The following is a 9781-nucleotide window of genomic DNA, read 5'->3' as shown; positions in this document are numbered from 1 at the left end:
TTTCTTGTTGAATTTGCGTAAAATTGTGAAAAACATCTCACATAAAGTTGTTGCAAAAATTAGACATTTTTGTAAAGTGTTAATTATTTTTTAATATAGTTTTTCCTCACTCGTAATTTTAATTAACAGTCCACACACCCTGTCACAGACTTCTGTTGATTTACCTTCCAGATTTATTTTCGTGCGTAAAAATATGTGGGGCTGAGTTCCTCCGTGCGCCATCTCCAAACGCCTCCTTTACCCGAACAGTTACCAGAGCTCCCTAAAGAGGGCAGTCAAGCATGTTCTTTTCCTCTGCTCCGCTCTCGTCTCCACAGCTTCTAATGGCCACTGGCTCAGGAATTCAACATTACACACAGCGGTGGATTTTCCAAGCAGCCATGGCGGAGGAAAGACGACGCAATTAAAACGTCGCCCAGCTTTTCAAAGTAGCTTTTTTATTACTTTAGCGCAAATAGCGTTCGGTTGGGCCGTTGCTGTGAAAGTACAATAGTAGCCTGTATGTGAACAGAGCGAAAGGTACAAGTATTGATTTATACGCGCGTATTGTTGTGGATTAAACAGACTCGCTCTTGTTCGCTAATCCAGGAGTTGTTTTTTTCCTTTGAAATTTATCAATTAGAAAACGCGACTCGGGGTCTTCTCTTGTTCTTGTGTTTCCTGAGTGAAGAGGACATAAATATATAGGCTACAGTCAGTGGGACATACAGAGGAGCGCCCCCTAACTTGGAGCAACAAGGTGTAAGGGTTTAACTAATTTATATGTTTGCAGTGATTTGATCTAAAGAGGTTTCACACTCAAGTGAGAGATAATTCCCTTTTTACTCAACACATTTTCTGCACTCTTTGCTCCTCGTATGGTATGCACACTCTCCACAGAAGTAATTTAAGTGCATATTCCTATGAAAGAATTCATGGGCCTCTTGCTTCCTCTTGTTAACATGTAAACATCTTTGTCAAACTAGTTGCACGGCTTTTGTATTAATGTGAGATTTTTCTGTAATTTGAACAAAAGTATTTATTTACAACACAAATGTACAATATATACCCCTTCAAAGTAAAAGCAAAAGAAACATGTTTTTCTTCAAAGGAACCTTTAAGATGTGTGTTATTATACATGTCCGAAGCAATGCAGTATAACCCGCACAAGCACCTCTCACTTTTTACATACGCGCACACACACACAAACACACAAAACACTCCCTGCCTTCTTCTTGTGTTACATTCGGCTGTCTGTAAATCAGCGTTACCACATAGAACTATGTTGAATGTAAAGTCGTTACTCTATAGCCATTTGCTTTTAGCTTTCATTGGCATTATTGGACTACATGTGTGACTGGGAGAGGAAGCTCCACTGGCCCTGTAAGGCTCAGCATTTGACACAAAATACATTAGAATACTAATAATCTCAAAGACCACCAAGAAGAAAACTTAAGTTGAACTTTTGCATTTAAAATGATCCTACGATGTTGATTTATTCATTCTCCATTATGAAAAGCCAAAACTGAAAAGTGAATGTGCAGAAGAGCTATTTTTGTGACATGTTATGCTCTGGGCCAGGGAGCAGGTTTGCTCAGTGCTCTGCTATTTGTAATTAAGTGACTTTCCACATTTAAAACAAATATACTATGTCTGTATGGACTTCCCTCACATCAGTGTCCATGTGTTGCTGAGTGTTTTTCTGTCATAAAGACACACTGAAGTCTATGGTACTTTTGTTTCCATGAAATCCTTTTGAATAGCACCATCTCTGACATATTTTGGGTTATGTTTGCCACTGTAGAGCAGTGACATTTTTAAATAAATGCCTATGGGGAATTATAAAAGGATGACATATTCTGATTTATTCACTTTTTTGCTTTAAAAATTCTTTGTTGTGATCCAATGGAGTCAGGGTGGGGGCAGAGGTCCCCATGCATGTACAGCACACATACGGTGTGAAAATAAACCAGAAAAAAAGAGAAAAAGTTCACATCCTTTTTTAAAAAATCTATTAGAAACAACATAATATGCAGAACAATACAATAGAATTTACAATACTTAAATTCCCAGTCCATGTGAGAGTCCAGCCACATTTTACAACAGTATACAGTATATTTTTGTCTCAGCTCGTTTCCCAAAGGGTTGATATAGTTATACTTTTAAAAATTAAATTCTTTCACCTCCGTATTTCAATCATTTTAAAGGGCACCACTGCTGTGTCTTTGTCAGTTACAGACATTGTTTTCTCCTTGGTCCATATCCTCGTGCCAAAAACGGGAGTTTCCTTAGTTCACCATGAAGCCAAGAAGATATCGCTTGGTTCACAGTTCCCAAAATGCAGGCAACTGTGGACTTGTGTGTTTTTCAGTATGATCATCGCAATCACTGTTAAGGGAGAAGGCCATGATCAGTGCCCTCACAACAAACCAGAGCCACAGCGTTTGAGATCGGAGTAGCAGACAGGAGCTGAAGGCAGTTTCGAAGCAGTGAGGAAATGTCAGCCATGTTCAAAGATCCTGACAGGTGCAGACGGAGTTGTTTTTGGCTGGTGTTGTCCTGAAGATAGAAGTCCTGCTCCAAACTCAGTAGGCCACAGGGAAGTAGGTGATCCCCTGGTGGTTTATTTCTGTGGAAAAACAGAAGCACAGCAATTAGCTTGTAGCAATTAGCTTAAGACATTTTGAGTGAGTAATGAGGAGCAGTGTTTTAACAATAGGAAACATGTCTAAGGCTGTGAGAAAAATGAAAAACAAAATGCTGTATCTAATTAATCTTATATGATCTATCACGACCAAATATTTTATTAAAACAGGGAAAAGTTGTTGATAACAAAATAAACCACATGTTTTTGTTGTGATCGGGTAAACAGAAAGAGTTGGAAGGGCATTTAAGTTGAAACCGATGACGATATAAGAAAAGTAAACAAAAACAAATATTTCGCACACTGATTAAAACCCCTTGAGCATCTGTCTTGCACACAACCACACAAAAACAAAGCACTGAAACCTATCTGTGGCTGTCTCTTTGACTACATTCCTCTCCTTAGACCCAACAATAGAATGCCATCCCTCTGTGTAGGTGGAGAGTCACCACTGTGGAACCACCGCCATTGTTTTCCGAAACTAAATAGGAGCGACTCACAGCCACCCGTCACCTGAAAAGTGCCCCGGGCTAATCCACGTGTGCACCGTACACACAGCAATAGGGCCACCACGGACCACACAAAAACTTAACAGGAGATGGCTGGTAGAGGGACAAACTCAAGGGCCATCATTTCCAAACTGTCCACCTGGGATCGCTATTGGAGTTTTTAGTCAGATAACAGGATCACTATGGGGGCATTTTTTTTTTTTTTTTACATCTTATCAACAGAAAACAGACAGTAGGAATTTTAAGCCACTTCAGCAGATTACAACATGTGGCAGACCCGGCGTTCCAGAATGAGAGGACTTCTGTTTAATAAGCAAACCCTTGAAAGAGCACATGTGTTAATAAGGCTTTACCTAATAAGACAATCAATAACATCTAGTCTCCACAGGGGAATTGCATTAGGATCAATTGGGAAACATGAAGGAAGACAACATCCAAATGGAGTCTTTGATTATATAGTATTTGTGAACAGTAAAAGTTCATCCAGCACAAAAGGAAGTTGAGGCTGTAGGTGATGATGGCTGCATGGGGGAGGCAAAGGGGAGGGACTCTGACCCCACAGAGAAAGGTTAACAAATTTGTGCTTAATGATTGGTGCAATGGATCCTGGAACAAAGGGTCTCCAGCAGAGACTGGCAGCAAAGGGGTTACAGCGGTGTGCACTCAAGCGTTCTGCCCGACATTTTGGAAAAACGCTGCATGGGGAAAAATTCCATATCCTCATGCCATTATTGGGTTCAGCATGTGATAACTATTGTCCCCAAATTGGGAATTACAGTTTGAGAGGGTCACCATTGGCTTATTTAGCAGAAGCAGCAAAGCAGGAAGAAGGAAGAAGGGCTAAGGGTCAGAGCGTAGTCATTCTAGTTACTTTCAAAGGCTTGGCTCACTTCTGCTTGACTGAGCGGGCTTCATCTGTGCTGACAGGTGTATTGTTTCACAAGGGGATATAAGCTCTGTAATTATCATTGGGTGGAAAGCATTACGCTCTTCACTAAGCAGGACCAGGACTAATTGGCTTTAGTTTTTACTAATGTTGCTGTGTGACTGCTAGGCACACCTTCTGTATCAGGGATGAGCACGCAGACACAATAACCGCTCCATTGAGCCCTGCAGTAGCAAAATCGCCAGTGCCATAATGAAAATGGCTTATAAAATATAATGAACCTGTGCTCTCTTAATCAAATAAGATAACAGCCTCCAGTAATAACCTATTAATTTAATTGGTCATGAAAGAATAGCCCGTATAAGGAAAGTGCCACATTTGACAGGCACCCTCAGCAGTAGTAGTAGTAGTAGTAGTAGTAGTTCTAGGAGCAGTTCTCAGTGAGTCTCTTTGCTGTGCTCGTTCCTCATTCCTTCCTCTTCCAGTCGCCTCAGTGCCATTTACTCCTCTCTCCTCCTCCTCCTGTGGCCCCTCCCTCTTTCTCTAGTCTTTTTTTTCTCTGCTGTCGGCTCATTTTCTATGTGCTTCTCCGTCTCGCGAAGGATTCCTCTGGTGGCCCAATTACGAGATTCAGCAGGCAAATTGAAGCTGTTTAAAGCGAGGTCTGCTGGGAAGGCTAGCAGCTGGTGGAGAGAGGCTGCTTGGACACGACCAAACAGTCCTTGTGTTTACACACAAACACAGACATACACAAGCTGTCTGCTACACACGCACCACACTTTATTAGCATGTCTCTGCATTTCAAATCTGAGAGATTCCATTGCACCACAGATTCTGCTCTTTGTTTTGGTTCTGGACATTTGGGGCTGAAACAAGGGTGGCACATTTTCAACACGGCACGTACAGACACGTATGCACTTTCTGTGGAGGGTTAATGGTCTCTATTTTTGTAAACTGAATAAGTCAAATCCATTGGTCACACCTCTGCTGATGGCATATTTAATTTGGATCTAGTCAATTAGGCCCAGCTAAGCTCCATATCCTGCTGGCTAGTGCCTCCATTTTGCACTAGTTTATGTCCCTTTCCTATGCCAAGAGTAATCCTATTACAGTGCACATACACCACACGCATGTGCACACTCACACAGACAATGTTTACATTTTATATATCCAGAATATGGCCAGGACTGGTACTCACAGGTGCAAGTAGAACAACATAAAAAATACAATGGTTTTCTGAAATTATAGGACCCATAGCCCTTTTACACACAGTCTGCAGTGTGACAACAGCACGCCGGTATACATCAAGAATTATGTGGGAGTCTATTTGGCCCTGGGGCGAGAGAGAGAGAAAGTGAGGGAGAGAGGAGTGGAGAGAGAGTGAGAGGAGGTGAGAGAGGCACACAGAGGCAGCCAGATTAAGGAGAGGAGAGAAATATGTTTTTGCATAACAACACAGATACTTTTTTACAGAATGAGCTAAATTATAAAGAATGTAAGAGCAGGAGAATGAGCTGTAGCCAACTTTAAGCTAATGAATTTGTTCTTATATCAACAACAACTGGCTGTGAATGCAACAAATCAAACTTGTATCTCTTAGTTTTCAAGTTTTATCCCTAAATTTGATAAAGCTTTCATATTTTTCTCTTGAGCAATTTGAGTCTTTTTTCTCATGTTCTTAAGCCTCATAGCCTCCACTCTGCCCTGTCCTCCCTGTTGTAAGAAGACTGTTTATTCCTGTATCTTGTGGATATGTAAAACTGCTGCGCACACAGTCCAGGGCTGTGATCAAAGGCCCTTATCACCGGACCAGAATGGGAGACAGCAACACAGAAAAATGAGCCAGGATTACAAAAAGGACCCAAGGTTTTATCAAGAGAAAAAGTAAAACACTACATTATGGCAGTTTTTACAATGTACAGTGATCTCTCTCATATAATGCAAATATATAATAAAAGACTGCACCTTTTACTTCTTGTGGCACTGCATAGGTTGTTTTCACCAGCAGTTTAATACTTTCTTAGATGTGACAGACTGAAACATTCTTTATGGAACTTCCTGGTTTGTTATTAAAGGTGCATTGTGTAACTTTTCTGGTGGATGGTTCGTCAAATACTTTCCACATGAAGACATTATTACACAATATGGCATTACATCATTCTACATTCATGGTGTCCAAACTAGGCAACATTACAAGTCAGATCTGTGGAGAGGCAACCTCGCTCAGGTATTTTTGAGCTATAAACCAGCTGTAATTTAATAAATGTAAAGTAGAGCTGTATAGTGTCATACTGTGGCATATCCATAGAAACAAGCAGGTGACAAACCCTCAACCAAAAAGTTACATAGTGCACCTTGTCCAAAATATATTACAGAAGTCATGCATTTCTTAATCTTTAGCCTGTGTTTGATGTGTATACTTACATCCCCCTTCGTGTTGCGATGCTTGGCACTTGGATAGGGCTACATGTAGTGCCACTGACCTTCCATACCCATATTCATCCCCATACCACCCATTGGACCTGGAACAAAAGGTTCAAATGTTAACTTTTTCATAGATAATACAAGAGCAAATACACTACCAGGCTAAGTACAGTGAGACTTGACAGACAGCATAGCAAAGGAACAGGGTTTTTTTTTTTTTTCAAAGCTTGCAGAATTAGGCGTGGTGCACTAGTGGGTGAGGTGGGGGTTAAGTCGTCTTGGCAAGTGATCCAAACCTGCTGACTTTGAGCGTTAGATAGGACTTGGGAATCCTTAAAAACAGCGGATAGAAGAGGAGGTGGAGAGAAGCTTAGAGGGACAAACTTAAGGATTAAACCTGATTGCGTGAGAGAGCGACCAGGACTGTGTTAAGTGGTTGAAGAAGCTTGTGTAATGTGACTGCACACACCTGCTAGAATTATGTCTGGGCTAGGAGACTATGCCATGCTACCGCTTGGGCTAAAATGATGACGCTAATAATTAATGGACTATAGGAAAGATATGAGGCAAAGTTTTGAGAGACGCAGAGAGAAAGCCATACCAGGTGGTCTGATTCCCATGTGCTGCTGGCCGTCCATGACGAAGCCCCCCATTGGCTGGCCATCTGGATTGTAGGGAGCTCCTTGACTTACTGTGGAGAGGAGGACAGGAGGGGAGGGACAGAGGGATGGGGAGGGAGGGGACAGAGTGGTCAATTAGTGCTTTTAATTAAGGCTCAGTGGCCGAAGCAGGATCATCTGTTGGTCGGTTCACGCACATGGAGGCCTCTGTTGTGTTTTAGGGTCAAAGTGACTAAGTAAGACTAGAGTTTATGTCCCAATATAAACTAGAAACAACACAGGCACATTCAAATGCATCTAAATATTGAACAGTGTGGTCAGCATCACAGAAAACCCTCATAACTTGCAACAAATACTCAAGTGTAAAATAGTGATAAGTCCATCAATGCCAAAATATTGACACTGAGGTATCAAAAAGCATGCAAGCATTTTAATGTATTTTTAATATATATTTTCAAATACATTCATGAACTGTATTGCTTATATTTTAGTTTCAGTTGCTTGGATTGAAACTAAAATCCCTTGTATCGCCCATTACTAGTGTAAAACAAGAGAGAGATATTTCCTAAACATTATTCTAGTATTAATATTGTGCGTAATGCTCCTCAAAACCAGTTTTCCAGTAATCTGCTGCTTTCTATAAGTCCTTCTTCATAACTGGGCTCAGAGGGCGCGTAATCTAATAAATCCTGCTTTTAACTGAGCAGCGACGATAAGTGAAACCTGAGAGGGCTCCTTGGTTTTGCCTGCGTCCATTGTTCTGCTCTCATAGAAATCCACTTACCTCCGATTGGGGCTGTGTATGCGGGTCAGCCAAGCAAAAGCAAAAACTTGGCCCCACTGAATGTCTTTGAACTTTACTGCGCCCCTAATGCCACCCTGAACTTTGACCCCTATTACAGGTAATAAAGTTTACAGCAGTCCAAACCAAGCCGTGCACCGGGGGACTCCCCTCTCTCCCTCTCCCGAACAGGCACAAATGGGAGAGTGGGAGGGGTCGGGTTAAAAACAGGTCTGGAGCCAAGAAGCCAAACAACGGTCATCCAAAAAAAGAAACGTGCCTTATGTTTTGGTCTGAGCTAGGCTAAAAGGCAAGGGAATTTTAATTTTTTCAATAAGTGAGGAAAGGGTTAAGTTTTGTGATCCCAATCATAGTTATTTAACCTGTGTACTTGGGTGATTAAATTCAAAATGGGTAACACTATAATAATTACACCATAATTAGTCACAACAAAGCATTAAAAAAGATTTATCTTATGATGAACAAGTTTATCAAGAATGATTCAGGCTTAGCTACTACTTAATTAGTATCCTAACCATAATCCTTTAATTATGTAGTTTCTGCCTGAATTTTTCCCAATAAACTATTTGAATATTATGGATTAAGTCTTTCTTCATTCTGAATTAATATAAAGTGTTCCCTATAATTCCTGTATTCTCCACATTGACCTCAAGGTGCATGGGCTGTTGACTGCTTTGACCAGAGAGACTAGAAAAGCCAGCATTAGAAATTATAAGAGACTTGCCTGCACGGTTTGACTGGTCAATCATAGGCTGGACTATTCTCCTCCGGGCATTGATGAACCTAAAAAACACAAAGAAAACAAAACAGTCAGCAAAATTTACCAACAAAACATGCATACAAAATCTTGGCACCAAAGACCAAAACAAAACCAACGCCAACTCAAATTGTGAGGGTATAATATGTCGAAAGAATTTTTAGCTTAGCAACCATGAGTGTTTAAATCCCCTAAAGACTACAGAGAAAGTCAGATCTTTACAACCTTAATAACTATTGTCTTCCAAATTGCAGAGGAGCTGGACCTGTGCAAACTTGCCAAGCCTGGTCTAAATACTGGGGTCTTATGTTGCGAGACAGGATTTTCTGTTGTAACACGTGGAGCCAACTTGCTTAGTTCAAGTATGAAACTAAATGTATTCACTTATCAACATGAATTAAACTATTTCTTATGTTTCTTTTTGTTGTTACCATAGGCTACTCTAACATTCCTGTAACTGGTATTATAATAAGTACACTTTTAATAGTCTTAATAAACCAGGAGCAAATGAGCAAATAGTTTATTAAGAATGATTCATGCTTCATAAGTAACTACTTGATTAAAACCCTAACTCCTAACCCCTTAGTTGACATATGACTAAGCCTGAATCATTCTTAATAAACTTACACATGGTGGTACCACACTTTCTTTCACTGTTGCCATAGGTTACTCTCAAACATCTTATCCATGAGATGGACAGGTGACTGGCTTGTGAGAGACAGCAGAGGTTTATTTTAGTCTATATAGTTGTGTGTGTTTTCACAGGACCACTGCATGCTACATACGTACCCTGGGCCCAACCCCTTTACCCCGTGACCCCTCATAAAAAGCCACAGTTAGACCATTTAACGTGCGCGCTCACACAAACACTCACTCATATTAAAATCCTCTGCTTTGAGCATTCTCCGTCTCCCCTACATTCATTCACACAGTCTTCTTTACCCCCTCACAGAGCCTGCACCCCGGCCTTACTCGGCCCTCACCCCTTGTAAAATGACCCTTTGACCTGTAATGACCCTGAGGAGGGAGGCCTCTTGGGGCTTCTGACTTGATTTATGTGTTCCTGCTGTTTGGCTCACCGGACACTTCCATTTCATCTCTAAAAAGAGGGCAGCATTAGGCGAATTTAGGGGAGACAATGGTGGGACTGCTCCAGCTAA

The 9781-nt window shown here is 41.0% G+C and overlaps 1 long non-coding RNA gene and 1 other non-coding gene across 2 annotated transcripts in view; both read right to left on the bottom strand.

Annotated features, from left to right (window-relative positions):
* Positions 1–992: 992 nt before the first annotated feature.
* On the bottom strand, positions 993–7370 carry LOC129411630 (uncharacterized). Its single transcript, XR_008633394.1, has 3 exons — positions 7044–7370; positions 6443–6540; positions 993–2608 (listed from the first exon to the last, which is right to left on the bottom strand). It is a non-coding gene; the product is annotated as an uncharacterized LOC129411630 (long non-coding RNA).
* Positions 7371–8537: 1167 nt separating this feature from the next.
* The window catches only part of LOC110157011 (uncharacterized), a 31332-nt gene continuing 30088 nt past the window's right edge, over positions 8538–9781 (bottom strand). The window contains exon 3 of the transcript XR_008633374.1: positions 8538–8647. This is a non-coding gene — a transcript (uncharacterized LOC110157011). The remainder of the gene's footprint in view (positions 8648–9781) is intronic.

Source organism: Boleophthalmus pectinirostris, unplaced genomic scaffold (assembly GCF_026225935.1).
Source record: "Boleophthalmus pectinirostris isolate CB_2022bp ecotype Guang Dong unplaced genomic scaffold, ASM2622593v1 HiC_scaffold_5, whole genome shotgun sequence".
Lineage (NCBI taxonomy): Eukaryota > Metazoa > Chordata > Actinopteri > Gobiiformes > Gobiidae > Boleophthalmus > Boleophthalmus pectinirostris.
The sequence above is the reverse complement of the archived record's forward strand: the minus strand, read 5'-3'. Positions and strand labels throughout refer to the sequence as shown.